The 19,738-nt window shown below is 37.5% G+C and overlaps 1 pseudogene; it reads right to left on the reverse strand.

Moving 5' to 3' along the window:
- Positions 1-13,233: 13,233 nt before the first annotated feature.
- On the reverse strand, positions 13,234-14,001 carry LOC101432690 (proteasome subunit alpha type-3 pseudogene; annotated as a pseudogene).
- Between the last annotated feature and the right edge of the window lie 5,737 nt (positions 14,002-19,738).

Consider the following 19,738-nt stretch of genomic DNA (forward strand, 5'->3'; position numbering starts at 1 on the left):
ATTCTCTAATTTTATCTAAGGGCACAAGTTCTTCTGAAGGCTTCCTCACAAAGACAATAGTCATAAAATTGAACTATAGTGTGACTTTGCTTATGTTCATTACAGGATCACTGGTCACTGAGGGTTTTTTAACTTGGAGTTGTCCTAAATGATATTGCAGGGACAGATGCTGGACATTATATATCCTGCCATAACCCACTTGAATGGACTGGGGGGGAGTGTAAACTACGTTGTAAACTATAATCCATGCTGTGTGGCAGTGCTCCAAAATGAATTCACCAAATATAATGAATGTGCCACACTGATGAAAGAGGTTGATTGAGGAGTGGGGGGAGGTGTTGTTGGTTATGGTAACCTCTTATATTTTTTAATGTAACATTATTTGTGATCCATGTTTCATCAAAAAAATATAGTTAAAATTTTTAAAAAAATTAAGTTCACTGTCTGAGACTTTGAAAAAAACAACTGTGTTGACATAGGGCTTCTTTACCATGTGCATTGGCACATATTGAGTCAATCGGAAGTTGTGATGGAAACCTTCCCCTAAATCATTGATTCAAATGGATTCTCTCCATTATGAAAAATCTGTTGTTGGGAAGGAGAAGAGACATGATAAAATATTTGCTTGAATATATTCATTAATTCAATTCTCTATATATGAATTCTAGACTAATCATTCAGTGAGACTCCAGAGAGATTCTTTTATGTTACATGCACACAATGTTACTCTCTGCATGCAAAGATTTTGTCTTTTGTAGCATCTTATTTCTAACTACTGAATTGATTTTGAAAACTTCATTATGTTTCAAAGATTATGACTATGATCCACCTTTATGAAATTATCCTTTTTTTTTTCAGGTAGTGGGGCGGAGGATTCCCCATACATGGGAAGCCAGCACTCAATCACTAAGCCACATCAGTTCCCTTGAGGTGGTCCTTTCATTTGTTAGTTTTTTTGTTTTGTTTTATTTTAGGAGGCACCAGGGACTGAACCTGGGACCACCTATGTGGGAAGCAGGCACCAAACCTCTGGGGCCACATCTGCTCCCTGAAATTATCCTTTTATAAGACCTCAGGGTATGGTTTTGAGATCAGATTAACTTTTCCCTAAATCGAAAATTTCCCAAATCCTTTTGCTGGGGGAGCGCTTAATCTCAACTTTAATTATACTCAGGAGATTGTGTTGACCTCCTAACTTAACCTATCCTAGATTTGATATTGAATGACCAGGTTCATACTCCTGAGGCCTACCTTTGACAGGATAGTAGATGAATCCTTCCTGCAAGTATTTTGCATGGATATAATTTCTTCCTTTTTTTTCCTTCAAATCGGGTTATTCACGCACCATCCAACTCATCCAAAGTGTACAATCAATGGTTCTCAGTATAATCACAGAGCTGTGATTTCATCACCACAATCAATTTTAGAGCATTTTTATAGCTCCAAAAAGGAAAAAAACTCCTGGAATCCTAAAGATTGGGGAAGTCAAGCTTTTGATGCTCTTTGAAATCCTCCTGTCTTATCTCTCTAAATCCCCTTCTGTAATAATAAGATTTCCTAAGTCTTATTGAAGACCCGGTGGGTCTTGCAAATATTTTAAACTTATTTAGACTTATTAGACTGATTACTCAGATTGTTGCCAATTGATTTACAGAACCACTGGTGAAAGTCAGTAGATCTACACAGACAAAACTATTTTAAAAGAAAAAGAATGGAGAAAAAAATCCTCTCAAGCTAAAACAGCTGCTAAATAATCTCCAACATACCCTAGGGCACAAGATTTCAGGGCACTAATACTTCTGTTACTGTAAACAACCTGGACAATCCCAAAAATAACAGCACCCCACCCACACTCTTTACCTCTAAGAAAGCAGTATCTTTCATTACACTGCATTTTAAGTAAATAGAAGTAATTCATTTAAGAGAAATTTTCTCTCCAAGCTTCCAATGAATTAAATTGTATTTATAACTAATTTCAAGCATTTAAGAAAACTCTAGAGGCAAAATATCCTCATAGATTTCAAAATTCATATAAAATTAAATCATATATGATACATTTTGGGTGAAACAGTATAATACCTATTAATCTTTGCTAAATGATTTTTACTGTTTCAAAGTGCTTTAACTAAGGTGTTTTAAGTATTTAGTATTATTCTGTCAAGTTCAATTTTGATGGTAATTTTCCATTGTAGTATGTTTACTTGAAGACAGTTTCCAAAACCAATTTGGTAACTTAAGTATGTATTTTTTTAAGGAAAAAGAAAGTAGTTTTTCCTAAAGTAAAATGACTGGTTGTTATGCAATGAGAAAGAAGAAAATGTAGGACAAAACCTCAATATATATAGAAAGTGACAGAAGGTTCATGGAATAGGAAATTATGGTCAAAGTTGAGAAAGATTTAATTGGTCTATCTATAAAAATTTTAAAAACCTTACTATCAAATAATATACTGATGATAAACTGAAACTTGGTTTTCCCTCTATTAAGGTGACATTATTTCTTGGTTTATTGGTCTGTTTTTGTTTGTTTGTTTTAGTATTCAGGTTCGGAACTGACACTCAGATCTCCTATGTGGGAAGCTGGCATTCAACCACTGAGCCACACCAGCTCCCCGGAGTTGTTTTTTTTTTTTTTTCATTTGTTTGCTTGTTTATTATGGTTTTGTTTTTGGAAGCTACCGGGAATCAAACCTGGGAACCCATACATGGGAAGCAGGTGCTCAGCCACTTCAGCTACATCAGTTCCACTGTTGGTCTGTTTTAGGAAGACACTATACAGAGTTTTTTTCTCAATAATCACTGTAAAAGGCAGAAAGTCTGTGTCTTATCAAAATAACTACTTTATGTTAACTTTTTCATGCCCATGGTTAAGAAAAAAGTCTCACATTTTAAAGAAGTAAGTCTTTTAACTTTAGTTAAGCAAAAAAAACAAACATTTCTTCACAATAACCCATTTTCCTCTTTAATATAATATTTAAACCTGACAACCTTTGACATTTTGCTTTTTCAATGTCAAACCCTATGGAATATCTTTTTATTTCAAATCGTTGCAACTAATTTTTTCTTTCACCTTCCAAAAAGTGAGGTGCTAAAAATAAAGTTCATTTAATATGTTATGAATTACATGGGAGGTGTTTAGGAAGTATGACAAATTTTAAAACAGATTTTTAATGCTTGGTTGGTTAAATTTGTTAGGGTAAAAAATTAATATAAATAAAGTTTGTGTAAAATTCCTAGAGACTTAACAATATTCTCACTGTTCATACAATGTAATGATAATGATCTTCATGATATAAGACAAGAGTATGGTATTGTTAGTCATGGTTTTAGTTATTTTAAAGATATTATATGTCACAGAAATAGAAAAACAAATTTTCCTTATCAGTTACATTGTTTTACTCTGATGTTTTTCTGAAAGCACAAGCAGTCAGGTACATGTCAAAGGTTCATCATCAAAAAAAAGTGTAAAGGTGAAACAGAACAAAACTTCTGTTATGGTCTTTAGTTGATGTCCTCAATACAAATTAATTGTCAAATGTTTTTATTTCTAAAAGTAGCTTCATTTAGAAAATTCTCATGTGAGTTAGAGCCAGAAGAAAAAGAAATAAATAGGATCCAAATTGAAAAGGAAGCAGTAAAACTTTCACTATTTGCAGATGATACAATCTTAAATGTAAAAAGTGCTCAAAATACACAACAAAACTTATAGAGTTGATAGATGAGTTCAGCAAAGTGGAAGGAAGTAAGATCAACATGCAAAATCAGAATTTCTCTACAGTAATATTTATCAGTCTGTGAATGAAAATATTCCACTTACAATAATAACTAAAAGAATAAAATATCTAGCAATAAATTTAAGGATATAAATGACTTGTACACATTTTTTTAAAAAAAGGAAATCAAAGAGGACCTTAATAAACGGAAGACTATTTCATTTTCATGGATTGGAAGACTAAATATCATTATGTCTATCCAACCCAAACTGATTTACAGATTTAACACAATCCCAATAAAAATTACAACAGCATTTTTTATTGAACTGGAAAACTCAATGATGAAATTTGTTTGGAAAGGCAAGTGGCCTCAAAAGCCAAAAACATAGGGAACAAGAATGAAGCAAAATTGGAGGGACCATACTACATGACATTAAAGCATACTATAACTCTACAGTGGTGAAAATTGCATGGTATTGGCACAAGGATAGAAATACCACTGGAACTGAATTGACCCACAAATATATGCCCACAATTATATGCCCAACTAATATTCAGCAAGACCACCAAGCCCACCCTACTGGTACAGAATGATGCTGGGAAAAATGGATATCCATATCCAAAAGAATGAGAGAGGATCACTATGTCATACCCTATACAAAAATTAATTTAAGATGGATGAAAAGCCTAAATATAAGAGCCAAGAACACAAAGCTCCTAGAAGACAATGTATGGAAGCATCTACAAGATCTTGTAGTAGGAAATGGTTTCACAAACTACACACCCAAAACCAAGCAATGAAAGAAAAATAGGAACTCCTCAAAATTAAAAAGTTCTGTCCTTCAGAGGAGTTTGTGAAGAAAGTGAGAAGGCAGCCTACTCAATGGAAAAAATACTTGGGAACCACTTAGCTGATAATGATCTAATATCCAGCATATATAAAGAAATCCTACATCTTGAAAATAAACAGACAACTCATTTAAAAAATGGACAAGAGACTTGAATAGACACTTTACCAAAGAGGAAATACAAGTGGCTAAAAAGCATGTGAAAAAATGCTCAGCATCACTAGCTATTAGGGAGATACAAATTAAAACTACATTGAGATATGATCTTAAACCTATTAGACTGGCTGCTATAAAAAAAAAAACCAAAAATACAGAAAACTACAATGTTCAAGAGGATGTGGAGGAATGGGAACACTCATTCTCTGCTGTAGGAATGTAGAATAGTGCAGGCCTTGTGGAGGAGTTTGGCAGTTTCTCAAGAAGCTAACTATAGATTTGCTATATGATCCAGCAATTGAACTACTAGGTATATACCCAGAAGAATTGAAAGCAGGGACATGAACAGATATATGTACAGTAATGTTTATAACAGCATTATTCACTATTGCCAAAAGTTGGAAGCAACCCAAGTGTTCCTAAACAGATGAATGGATGAGAAAAATGTGGTATATACATGCAATGGAAAATTAATCAGCTGTAAGAAGGAAAGAAGTATTGACACACACAACAACAAGAATGAATGTTGAAGATGTTATATTGAGTGAAGTAAACTAGTCACTAAATGATAAATATTCCATGACCTCACTGATATGACCAAACATATTGAACAGACTCACAGAGATAGTCTGGAGGACAGGTTTCCAGGAGACATAAAGGGAATAGAGAGTGGTGAGCCAATCCTCAATCTGGGAAGAACCTATGATAAGGTGAAAGATGGTGGTTTGGCAGTGGATGGGAGTGATGGTGGTACAGGAAGTTGAGAGAGTGAGTATGGTTGGAGGGGTGGGTTGGGCTATAATGGAATTTAGGGGAGGGCTTAGGAAGGAACAGTTGATCGCTCGGGAGGTGGAGGTCTCTGGTTGAAAATACAATTGAAGGAATTTTCTGTTCCTGTTTTTATGTAATTATTGGTTAAGAGTTATCTATTGAAAACCTCTTTTTTACTTAAATGTGGTTTCTCTCTAAACCAAAGTGAGCAAATAAACACAATACATTCTCCACCCCTAGCATAGACATGAATCCCATGGATGAGCCTCTGTGGCACCAAGGGATTAATACCAAGAACCAACCAGTGCTGCAGGGACAATTACCGGACATTGTAGATCCTCCCATGGCCCACTGGATGGAATGTGGGAGAATATGGGCTATGATGTGGACCATTGACCGTGAGGTGCAGCAATGCCCATAGATGTACTCACCAAATGCAATGGATGTGTCATGATGATGGGGGAGAGTGTGGTTGTGGGGGGAGTAGTGGGGAGGGAGCGGTGGGGGTGAATGGGGGCCTCATATTTTTTGAATGTAATATTTTTAAAAAATGAATAAAAAAAAAAAAAGAACGAACCAGTGAGGCATTTGGAAAAAGACCTTGACAAAAAGGGAGAAATATCAAATACACAAAAGTATTTTGGCTAAGAGCTTTTATATTGAGTTGGGGGTGTCATTCCAGTGGTTACACTCATGTATATCTCAGGCAGACTGCACTAACTGCCACTGTAAACAAAGCCTCAAATAGGGATGCTGCTGAGGGCTCTAGAGCCCTCTGGATAGGCAAGGACAGAATCTCTTGAAATCATTATCATGTTGTTGGGCCTTATCTTGGAACATGAGAACCTATTTCCCCAGTGTAACAGAGTTAGACTCATTTATAATTGTTCTACACAAGGTTCTTCTATCCCTTTTATTTGAACCTGTAATTAGCACTATACCCATTAAATATATGTCTCAGAGACTTAAATGTTTGGTCTGTTCATATTCCAGTTGAGACCTGAAATTCAGCAGAATTGCAGCCAACACCTACTCTCCAGTCCATCAGATTCACCCAGGACAACCCACAATGAAAATGTCGAACAACCCCCATTCCAGAAAAACAGTGACTATCTAGAACTGAAAGCAAAACAGTTCCTCCCTTCTGCCTCATAAGATCTAAGCCTCCTCTCAATCTGAGGCAGAGCTGCCATCATATCCCAAAGTCCTCAAGGTTAAGGAATGAACAAACATTAGAAAGGAAGGCAACTGTAAAAAATAAACTATTAATATTGTAGCAATGGAAGAACATGTAACATTGATATAAAGATAATGGTTACCAAAGGTTCTGAAGGGAGGGAGAGGGAATAATAGGTGGAACATAGAGCATTTGAGGACATTAGAATTAACTGAAAACCACAATGTAAACTACAGATTTTGGTAAGTAGCCATGTGTGATAGGCTAATGTTTCACGCCAGCCAGGTAATGGTGCCAAGCTGTTTGGTCAAGCAAGCACTGGGCTAATTGTAATAGAAGAACATTTCATGGACTTTAATCATCAGTGAGTTGATTGCATAGATGGCTGGTTATTTCTACCATCAATGAGTAGACTGCCATCAGCAATGAGTGATGTGTCATCAATCAGTTGAAGACCTTGAAAGGGGAAGTGATTTCAGGATTTAGAGACAGAAATACCATTTCTACTTCAGACAGTCAGTGTCTCCTGGGGAGCTCATCAAGGACTTCCATTGGAGACCCTGGTTTGCAGCCTGCCCTATGGAATTTGGACTTGTGCATTCCTGCAATCACGTGAGGCAATATTATAAAATTTCATACTATTTACAGATATCTCCTGTTAGTTTTGTTTCCCTAGAGAACCCTGACTAATAGACAATGCTTCAATATTTACTCATTAATTTTAACAAAACTACCATCAAATTGTAAGATATTTTAAATAGGGGAAGATGGGAAAGGGGAAAGTGTAGCATATATAGGAATCCCTTATACTTCATATGTAACTTTTCTGTAATTTAAAGCCTCTTTTAAAATAAAGTTTATTATATTTTAAAAATAAGTAAATTAAAGCCTAGATTGTATTCTCTTGCAGCAATCGTATTTGTTTCTGGACTGTGTTATTTTCATATTCTGAGATGCTTTGTTCTTTGTGCATAATTTGAAGTTCCCTAAAACTTTAGGTGTCTGTGTGACACCTGAGACTTAGTGATAACATTATCTAGCTTTGAAGATGCTGAAAATGCAGCATTAATTCTCAAAAGCCAATTCCATACAACTCTTAAAGAAGCTACAGAAAGGATCCAAGTTCAATCAAAGACATGAATGGGGCTGATACAGTTAAAGATTAAAATGAGTAAAAATTCAGTGTAAAAGGTGATATTATCTATATATTGAAACTTTAATTTCTATATGAGACCAAGGAGGGAAGAGCTATTTTAACAAAAATCTAAACTTTCTATTGCACAATATCTGATTTAACCCATCAAGTCAGTTTATTTAGACAACCTACCTCAGCTTTATTTGATATAGAATCTAAATAACAGATGAACACTTTGATTTATTGGACTTACTCCACTCAGCTGACATGGAGTTGAAGAAGGTCAACCACCACAACATGGAGCCTAGAGTGTCTACAACTGGAAGTGGGAGGAGTGCATCCAGTACCCATGTGGAATCTAAGCCCTCACTTGACATAGGTGTGCAATGGACACAACCAATCCAATGTCCACAGAGAAAATGTGGAATGGGTGTGGGAAGGGTAGCCATGGTGGCTGCTGGGTGTGGGGAACGGGAGGAAGAGATGAGATGTGGAGGCGTTTTCAGGACATGGAGTTGTCCTGGATAGTGCTTCACGGACAATTACGGGACATTGTAGATCCCCCCAGGGCCCACTGGATGGAACGTGAGAGAGTCTGGGCTATGATGTGGACCATTGACTATGGGGTGCAGTGATGCTCAGAGATGAACTTACCAGGTGCAATGGATGTGTCATGATGATGGGAGAGAGTGTTGCTGTGGGGGGAGTGGGGGGCGGGGGTGGTGGGGTTGAATGGGACCTCATATTTTTTTTAATGTAATTAAAAAAATAATAAATAAATAATTTAAAAAAATAAAATAACAGATGAGGTCTTAGTATTCTGTACAGGTTTCTGTAATACTGTGATGCATTTCAAAGTGTCTTAGGCATAAAATGAAAAAGTATTTGTGAAATCCCTTATGGAACTAAAAAGGGAAAGCATAGAACTGTAAATGTCCCCATCTGAGGAATGCCTGCTAGTCTCTCAATCTTACTGAAACTGTAAGTTTAAAAAAAAAAAAAAAACCTTTACAAGATCCAAATCTAACATCCACTCCTGTTAGTAAGAAGATTATCCTCATTTAAACTTATAATCCTATGGGAAGAATGTCTTAACAGCGATGAACATTGCCTCATAAAAGAAAATATGCTAATGGGCCAAGACCTCAGTTTTGAAGCTTGCAATTATAAACCTTATTTTTGTAAAGGCAAAACTCAGTCTAGGAAGCAGGAGTAATTCAGTGGTTGAGCAACTGCTACATAGGTACAAATCCTGCGTTCAAATCCCTAGGACTACCTTAAAAAAAAAACCCAAAAAACTAGGCTTAATTTTAATTGATACATAACAGACACAGCCAGGAAACCTCCTCATTACTCAATATGGCCTAGCCCTAAGCCAAACTCTGCAGATAAACTCACTACCATCCCTCCTATGTGGGACATGACTCCCATGAATAAACCTCCCTGGCACCTTGGAATCAGAAATGCTTTCAGAGAATGATCTTGATCAAAATAGAGAAAAGAAATAAAAGAAAAAATTTCTATAGCTAAGAGATTTCAAGTAGTGTCAGGAGGTTATTCTGGAGGTCTCAGTCAGATATAAATATCACAAACTGCCACAGTATGCAAAGCCTCAAACAGAAGTGTTCCTAAGGGCCCTTGGGACATCCAAACACCATAATCAAGCTACAAAATCATACGAAATCAACACCCCCTCAGACCTGGTTATATTCACTTATAAATCCCCTGATCATAATCCTACTTTTTTATTTAAACCTCTATTTTTCAATTTACTTATTACTTCTCAAAGACTTAAAACCTTAGATTGTTCTTGTCCCAGCTGAGTCTTGAATCCCAGGGGTTCCAGTCCCTCCAAGAATGAGAACCTGCAACTCAGGAATACACCCATCTATAAGCAAAGCAGTTTCATTCCTCTAGCCCATAATATCAATGCCCCTTTTCAGCATGAATAAGTTCAAGAATTCATTGCCCAGATATCCCTCAAGACTGAGGAATGGACAAAGAAAAGGGGGGAATTGTAATCACAAGCTAACAAATATCATTACAGTTGCTGAGTCATTCTTTAAATGCTTTTTAACTTTCTGATATATTGTAATGTAGCCAGAAGAAATGATTTGGAACTGTTGTAACTCACTGAACTTTACCCCTTATGACTTGTTTCTTTGATGATGATTCTATGTTTTATAACTGCATCATCTTTTCCCTTTAATTAGAAAGTAACAGGATAACTTGTGATGGGCCCAGCATGTATGCCCTTATCTTTTTCTGAAACTCTGGAGTCTAATACTCCTGACTCAGATTTCAATATATGTTAATGAAGAAATACGATTCAGCCCAGGTCTGACCAAGTGAGTTCTGATCAAAGTTGGCCTGTGCCCAATATATACAATAGCCTAAACCTTAAACTTCAAATGAGCTAAGTATGCAATCAATCTGCACATACTAGAGATTAAACTATCTCTAACCTCATTATCTAAAGCTGCCTGCCTTTGTTTTAATGTTATAAAACACTGAAGTTTTCTCCAGTTCAGAGAGACAGATTTGGGGACTGTCCTCCTCTCTTTGTTAAAGAACGTTTTCTCTTCTCAGAAATCCCAGTGTTACTTAATTGACTCTCGTTCACACCAGACAAGGACTCAGTTACGTGCAGCAACAGAGAGAAACTGTAAATGCTGTTCTATGCAGAAGGTTGGCAAAAATGCATAAGAGAGATAAAGTAATGTATAATAAAAGTAGACAATAATACATTTAAAGATTTTGAAATATAGTTTTGATTTTTTTAAAAGTCTGGAAATTGACAGAACTTATAAAATGTGAATGAAGTTGAGCTGGCTCGTAATAATTAGATGGAAAAATAACCAGAACTGAAACCATAGGACTGAAGCCAACTAGGTTCCAAGGTAGCTTCCACAGGAAACCAGCACTTGGCTTTTCTAGTAAAGTCCTGTACTCTTCATCTTGTTCTTTTCTGGTTAAAAATCTCCTCTACTTGTCTTCCCTTTATCCAGGGAGAAACAGTTCATAAACCAAATCAGAATTACATTTCAAGGAACACACCCTGATTACATAGCTGCAAAAGCTGGCCAGGCTTCATTCTGTGGGACACACCCTGTTCACTTTGATTGAATTTATCATACAATTAATATTTAAAAATCTCATAAAATTTTGCAAACATTTTGTATCCTTTATTAATTCAATAAAAACTTTTAGACTGAATTCTTTGTACCAGGAAATTTCTGGATCCTTGAGATTAAGTAGGGACCGAGACACACTGGATCTCTATGGACAAAAAACTAGAATCCCCTGGAGGAAATATATAATTTTTAAAAAGGGAGAGGGGAGTGTATGTGGCTCAAGCGATTGAGCACCTGCTTCCCACAAGGGAGATCCCAGGTTTGGTTCCTGGTGCCTCCAAAAAACAAAGACAAAGAACAAGCCTTGTGACTGAAGAAGATTCTTTATTTCATACATTAATTGGCCACTTGTTAATACACTTTTATGAAGGGCCTTTTCAAGTGTTTTCTCCATCTTTCTACTGGGCTCTTTGCCTTTCTTATTAATTTATAAAGATTATTTCTATATTAAGGCTATGAGTCCTTTTTTGGATATAAGGATTGCAAAGGTAGTTTCCCATAGTTGGCTTAACTTGCACTTTCTCCATGTTGTCTTTTGAAGACTAAAATTCCTTATTTTTTCTTTTATTTTAGTACTGTTTTAAACAAATCGATTTTTTGACCCATATTAATAAAGCATACATTGTTCCAAACTGATCGATGGTATTCCATTTAATCACATATTTGTTCAGTCATTACTTCAGTCATTTTAGAGCACTTTCGTTATTCCAATAATAATAATAAACAAAACCAAAAAAAAAACAACTCATCCCCGCTAAGTCTCTCTATGCATCCCCTGCTGTACAATGCTGCTATTCTTTTTCTTTCTCTCTAGTATATTTATATTTATATTTTGCAGAAATGGTCTTATATATGCAATATCACCCACATTCGTGCTTTATGTGAGGTTTCACTGTCTTATGAAGTACCATGGCACAGTTTTTAGCTTTACTTCTAGTAATATACATGACCATAGACTTGCCCTTTCAGCCACTGTCATACCCATATAGAGCTCAGCTAATTACAAACACCATGATGTGCTTCTATTCATTTCCAAAGATTTACAAATAACATTTTTACCAGTTATGCACAATTAACCCTCAGCTTTCCATTCTCTACCCTCCTTTTCTTTTCTGGTGACCTACATTCTAATTATTAACTTCATGAGTTGACATTTTATATTTAGTTCATAATAGCACAATCATACATTATTTGTCTTTTTGTGTCTGGCTTCATTCAACATAATGTCCTCTAGGTTCATCCATATTGTCATATGCTTCACAACTTCATTTCTTCTTACAACAGTATAATATTCCATTATGTGTATACACCACAGTTTATCCATTCATCAATTGATGGACATGCAGTTTATTTCTAACTTTTGGCAATCATGAATAATGCCACTGTGAATTTCAATGTCCAGATGTCTGTTGGTGTCTCTGCTCTCAGTTATTCCAAGCACATACATAGTAATGATATTGCCGGGTAACATGCTAGGTTGATATTCAACTTCCTTAGGAGGTGCCAGTCACCCTCCACAATGGCCGTACCATTCTGTATTCCCACTAACAGTGAATAAGTGTTTCCATCTCTCCATATCCTCTTCAACATTTAGTTTTCCAACATTAAGAGTGGCCAGTGTAATAAGTGTGAAATGATATCTCATGTAGTTCTGATTTGCATTTCCCTAATTGCTAATGAAAAACATTTTTTTTCATGTGTTTCTTCACCATTTGTATTTCTTCTTTGGACAATTTTCTTTTCAAGATTATTGCCCATTTTTTAATCAGGAAGTTTGTCTTTTTACTCGAGTTGTATAATTTCTTTGTATATCTTGGATATTAAACCCTTACTGGATATGTGATTTTTAAAAAAAGTGATAGATTGGGATCTCTAATTCTTAAATCCACTCCTCCTTATGACAATAAAGGAAAAGAGAAACAATCTTGATTCAGATGTTGTAGGATCTGTTTTTCTAAATTACACTTAAAGTTTAATAGAGGAGGATAACCAACAATCATTTAAATACAAAACTGGGCAACAACAGCCCAGCAGGTTAGTTTTAGCTTCTACATTAGTGGACTGGGGCTTTAAATTCATATGATTGAACAGTCTCTAAGGAATGTTTAAGCAGGCATTTTAATTCTGAGTATTAGGTTTTCAATTGCCCACACAAATTTTGTTAAGCAGATATTAAGAAAACATCAATGATTATAAGACAAAAATTTAATGACAATTTGTTACTGGGTATATAATAATCCATTGGGCTAAATAGTTTTCATGGGACTATATAGAAATTTGAACAGAAGCAGATGTAAATGTTACATATTATTATCATCAGATTCATCTTCCTCCTTCAAAGATTCCTTAGCATATTTCTCTGCTTCTTCCCTTATATCTTTTGGAACAATTTCATGTCTTCCTTTACTTAATTCACCAACCCAGCTGAGCTCTAGTTCAAATGCTTTATATTTAACTACATCATGTACAATGTAAATTATTTTTGCAACTTCTTTAACAACATCACGGTAGGTCATTTCTTTCATCTGAAGCTTTTCAATTTCTGTCTTTGCAGCTTGCCTGGCTTTACCAATGGCACAGCCTCAATAACCATATGAAACACCCGATGGATCAATCATGTAGAGTTGTGCACCATCATTGACACTGTAAGACCCAAACATGAAATTGCATCCAAAAGGTCTAACAGCACTGTACAGTGTATAGGCATGAACATACATGGCCACTCCATCTGCAAGATGTTTGAGTGGAATGTTATAGCCAAAGTTAGATCTAAAGTTGGAAGCTTCTTCTCTTGCTATTTCTGCTAAAGATTGAGCATCTGCCAACAAACCTGCTACTGCCATTCCAACATGCCGATCAACATTAAAAAGCCATTTGTTGGAACCTTCTTCATAAAGTTTAGAAAGGACTAATTTTTCTACTTCGAAGAAAATACCGTCTTTACATCTGATTCCAATAGCTGTACTACTATTTTCCACAGCCTTCATAGCATATTCAACTTGAAAAACTCTCCCATCAGGAGAGAATGTAGAGGCTTACAGGTCATACCCAGTGCCAACAGAGCTCATTGTGTTAAAGCCATCGGGTTGTGTAGGGATTCCAGGCCCAAAATGCTTCCACTACCTTGGATATGTGATTGACAATGATTTTCTCCCATTGAAGTGGCTGCCTTGTCACCCTTTTGACAAGATCCTTTGAAGTGCAAAAGTGTTGAATTTTGAGGCAGTCCCATTTATCTATTTTATCTTTTGTTGCTCGTGCTTTGGGTGTAAAGTTTAAGAAACTACCACTGGTCACAAGATGTCAAAGATGTTTTCCTACATTTTCTATGAGCACTTTTATGGTTGTCTCTTTTATATTTAGGTTTTGACCCACTTTGAATTAATTTTTGTGTAAGGTTTGAGATAGGTGTCCTCTTTCTTTTGACTGTGGATATCCAGTTCTCCCTGCACGAAGGGAGTATACTCTTCTGGCCCAGCTGGGAAGGCTTGACATGCTTGTCAAAAATACTTGACTATAGATGTGAGGGTCTATTTCTAAATTCTTCATTTGTTTCCTTTGATTAATCTGTCTTTATGCCAGCACCATGCTGTTTTTACCACTAGCTCGGTAATATTCTTTATTTTTCTATTTTTTAAAAAGATCTATTTATTTATTTATTTATCTCCCCCTCCTGCTCTCTGTGTCATTTGCTGTGTGTTCTTCTTTGTCCACTTGCATTCTTGTGAGCGGCACTGGGAATCTGTATCTCTTTTTGTTGTTTCATCTTGCCGCATCAGCTCTCCATGTGTGCGGTGTCACTCCTGGGTGGGCTGCACTTTTTTCTCATGTGGGGCAGCTTTCCTTAGGGGGTACACTTCTCGCACATGGCACTTCCCTACATGGGACATACCCCTGAGTGGCACAGCACTCCTTGCTCATAGCAGCACTGCACGTGGGTCATCTCATCACATGGGTCCTGGGTTTGAACACTGGACCACGCATATGGTAGGTGAACACTCTATCAGTTGAGCCAAATCTGCTTCCCTTGGTAATATCCTTTAAAGTCCAAAAGTGAGAATCCTCCAACTGTGTTCTTTTTTCAAGCCATTTTTCATCTATTCAGGGACCCTTTCCCTTCCAAACACATGTGATAATTGGTTTTTCCATCGCTGCAAAAAAAGGCTGACAGGACTTTTATTGGGATAGCATTGAATATGTAAATCTGTTTGGGTAGAATTGACATCTTAATGATATTTAGACTTCGAGTCCAGGAACAAAGGCTGTCCATTTATTTAAGCCTTCTTTGGTTTCTTGTTGCAATGTGCTGGAGTTTTCTGAATATGGGCCCTTTTATCTTTGCTTAATTTTATTCCTAAATATTTTATTTTAGTTACTATTATAAATTTTTTTTCTCATTTCTTTCTCACATTACACACAAGTAATGTATGGAAGCACTATTCATTTTTGCATATTAATCTTGTATCCTGCCATTTTGCTGAACTTGTCTATTATGTCTAGTAGCTTTGTTATGGATTTTTCAGGAGATCGTAGGTATACAATCATATCCTCAGTGAATAGTGGATGTTTTACTTCTTCCTTTCTTATTTGGATGCTTTTTATTTCTTTATCTAGCCTAAATGTTCTAGCTTGACTTTCTAGTACAATATTGAATAACAATAGTGACAGTGCACATCCTAGTCTTGTTCCTGATCTCAGCAGGAAAGCTTTCTACTCCTGTGATCAGCTCACAGTAGGAAGCATCTGCAACATCTACAATAAGGTAACATTTACAATAACAGGAAGAAATTGCAACATCTCTTTAATAAAAGGAAGCAACAAATAGGTAAGCCAGTTTTCCACAACATTCTACCTTTCACCATTGAGTACCATGATAGCTGTAGGGTATTCTTATATGCATTTAACCATTTTGGGAAAGCTTCCTTCTGTTCTTATCTTTTGAGTATTTTTCTCAAGAAAAGGTGCCGTATTTTGACAAATGCCTTTTCTGCATCAATCAAGAAGATCATGTGATTTTTCCTCTTCAATTTATCAATGTGGTTTATTACACTAATTGATTTTCTTGTGTTGAACCACCCTTGCATACCTGGGATAAAACCAACTTGATTATGGTGATAATTCTCTTAAGGTGATTTTTTATTTAGTTTGCAAGTATTTTGTTGAAGACTTTTTGCATTTATATTCATTAGAGATAATGGACTGTAATTTTCTTCTTTGTGGTATCTTTATCTGGTTTTGATATTTGGGTGATGTTGGCTTCATAGAATCAGTTTGGTAGCATTCTTTCCTGTTCAATTTTTTTGGAAAAGCTTGGCAAGTTTGGTATTAGATCATCTTTGAATGACTGGAAGAATTCACCTGTGGAGCCATCTGATCCGGAACTTTTCATCTTTGGGAGGTTTTGGGTTTTTTTTAAGATTTATTATTTACTTCCCACCCCTCCCCCCCAGTTGTCTGCTTGCTGTGTCCATTTGCTGTGTATTCTTCTGTGTCCACTTGTATTCTTGTCAGCAGCACTGGGAATCTGAGTCTCTTTTTGTTGCATCATCTTGTTGCATCAGTTCTCCGTGTGTGCAACACCACTTCTAGGCAGGCTGTACTTTTCTGTACAGGTGGCTCTCCTCATGGGGTGCACTCCCTGTGTGTGGAACACTCCTATGCTGGGGACACCCCTGTGTGGCATGGCACTCCTTGCACACATCAGCACTGCATGTGGGCCAGCTCACCACATGGGTCAGGAGGCCCTGGGTTTGAACCCTGGGCCTCCCACGTGGTAGGCAGACGCTGTATCAGTTGATCCAAATCCACTTCCCTTTGGGAGGTTTTTGATGACTGTTTCAATCTTTTTACTTGTTATTGGTTTGTTGAGATCTCCTATTTCCTCTAGAGTCAGTGGAGGTCAGGGGTTCTTATCCTTTTTTATTCCATGGACCCTTTTGCCAGCCAGGTGAAAACCATGAATGCTTTCTCAGAATGTAGCAGCAGAGTTTTTTGATATTTAACATTGCCATGTCATTAAATTAAATTTTAGGTTTATTCAAAATTCATTGAAGCTTATAGACCCCCTATAATCTTCCCATGGCCCCTTGGGGGTGTGTGGAACCCTTGTTCAGAACCCCTAGTTTAAGTTTGTGTGTTTTCTAGGAATTTGTTCATCTCATCTACATTGTCTAGTTTTTGCACACAGTATTTCATAGCATCCTTTTTTGATCTCTCATTTCTGCAGGGTCAGTGGTAATGTGTCCCTCTCATTTCTGATTTCATATATTTGCATCATTTTTTATTATTACTCTCCCTAAGGATTTGTCAAATTTATTGAACTTCTCAAAGAACCAACTTTTCATTTTTCATTTTGTTGATTCTCCCTATCGCATTTATTTATTTATTTATTTATTTATTTATTTATTTATTTATTTATTTATTTATTTTCATTCATTCATTCATTCCATAGCCCCCCTTGCAGGTTGCTTGCTGTCTGCTCTCTGTGTCCATTCACTGTGTGGTCTTCTGTGTCTGAATTTATTTTTTATTTATTTCCTTTCCCCTCCCTCTTTGTAGCTTGCTTGTTTTCTGGTATCTGTGTCCATTTACTGCGTGCTCTTCTGCTTTTTGGTTTTTTTTTTTTGTCTCCCTTTTATGTTGCATCACCTTGCTGAGTCAGGTCTCCGTGGCACTTGTGGGCAGTGGCACTCCATAGCGCTTGCAGGCTGGGCAGCACTCTGTGGTGCTGGGGCTGGCGGCTTTCTGGTGTATGAGCAAGCCTGCCTTCAGAAGGAGGCCCCAGGATGTGAACCCAGGGACCCCCACATGGTAGGTGGGAGCCCACCTGATTGAACCACAGCTGCTTCCCATTCCCTATGGGGTTTTTTTGTTCTTGATTTCATTTATTTCTGATCTGATATTTACTATTTCTTTTCTTCAGCTTGGTTTAGAATTGGTTTGCTGTTCTTTTTCTAGTTCCTCCAGATGGGCCGTTAGTTCAATTTTAGCTCTGATTCTTTGTTTGTTTGTTGTTAGGTACCAGAGCTGGAGATTGACCCCTGAACCCTATATGTGGGAAGCAGGTGCACAACCACTTGAGCTACAGCTGCTTCCTTCCTTATTTCTTCTTTTTTAATATAAGCATTGCGGGCTATAAATTTCTCTCAGCAGTGTCTGTGTTATCTCACAGGTTTTGATGTTCTCATTTTCTTTTCTTTTTTTTTTTAATATTTATTTATTATTATTATTTTTAATTACAATAAAAAATATATGAGGTCCCATTCAACCCCACCGCCCCCGCCCCCCACTCCCCCCACAGCAACACTCTCTCCCATCATCATGATACATCCATTGCACCTGGTAAGTTCATCTCTGAACATCACTGCACCCCATAGTCAATGGTCCACATCATAGCCCAGACTCTCTCACGTTCCATCCAGTGGGCCCTGGGGGGATCTACAGTGTCCCGTAATTGTCCGTGAAGCACTATCCAGGACAACTCCACGTCTCGAAAACGCCTCCACATCTCATCTCTTCCTCCCGTTCCCCACACCCAGCAGCCCCCATGGCTACCGTTCCCACACCCATTCCACATTTTCTCTGTGGACATTGGATTGGTTGTGTCCATTGCACACCTATGTCAAGTGAGGGCTTAGATTGCACATGGGTACTGGATGCACTCTTCCTGCTTCTAGTTGTAGACACTCTAGGCTCCATGTTGTGGTGGTTGACCTTCTTCAACTCCATGTTAGCTGAGTGGAGTAAGTCCAATAAGTCAAAGTGTAGGAGCTGAAGTCTGTTGAGGCTCTGGGCCTGGGTGTCATATTATCAGTCCAGAGATTCAAATCCCCTACATATATCTTAAACCCAGCACCGACTACAATTCCAATAAAGTAGCATGCAAGTCTTGTGAAAAGAGATCCCCTCTGAGTCCATTTCCATCACGCAGAAACACCAGCTCCAAAGAAGGGCCATCTGTCATGGCAGTGAACCCCTTCTGCCATGACCATAGAACCCGTGGGTCTCTTTATCCCTCAAAAGAACCAATACCTGGGGTTGTATCTACCTTATCTGTCTCTTAGACTCTGTTCAGTTGTACATAGGGGTATTCCTTCTGACAACCTCCAGACTCTTTTTTAGAGACTCACAGCCTTATAATCTCATTTCTCCTTTCCATTTTCCCCTTACATTAGGTCAAACCGCTTCCCGAAGTCATGTTATTATATGTAGACAGGTATATTCTGCTGTTCCGCATTGAATCTTTAATTCAAGGTCATTTTCTAGTTGCTTCTTCAGCTGGTATGTGGTAGTGATCCCTCGGTGCCAGGGAGGCTCATCCCTGGGTGTCGTGTCCCACGCTGGGGGGAATGCATCACATCTACACGCTGAGTTTGGCTGTGAGAGTGGCCACATTTGAGTAACATGAAGGCTGTCAGGAGGAAACCCCCAGGCACAATGCTACTCTAGGCCTTGTTCTTATTGCAGGTGCATAGGCTCAAAAGTGTAGCCATTAGTATCAAGAGCCCACTGTTGGGCCCTCCTTCCTTCCTGGTTCTTGCCGTTGCACCTGGAGGATTGCCGCTGCTCTCCCAGGGCCCACAACAGTGACCCCCCGGCCAGGAGCCCAGTACCCCCCTAGCTGTTGTTATTAATTGTTTCCACTATGAGTATATATAGACATTACCATATACCCTGAGCATATGTCCTGTATAACTCCCTGTCAACCATATATATCCTGTCAATAACATCCCATATCAGTATTCCTCCGCTGCCATTGTTGAACCACTCTGTGATCCAAAACTTCCCGTAAAGTGAATCCCAACA

This window comes from Dasypus novemcinctus, chromosome 19 (genome assembly GCF_030445035.2).
Source record: "Dasypus novemcinctus isolate mDasNov1 chromosome 19, mDasNov1.1.hap2, whole genome shotgun sequence".
Taxonomy (NCBI): domain Eukaryota; kingdom Metazoa; phylum Chordata; class Mammalia; order Cingulata; family Dasypodidae; genus Dasypus; species Dasypus novemcinctus.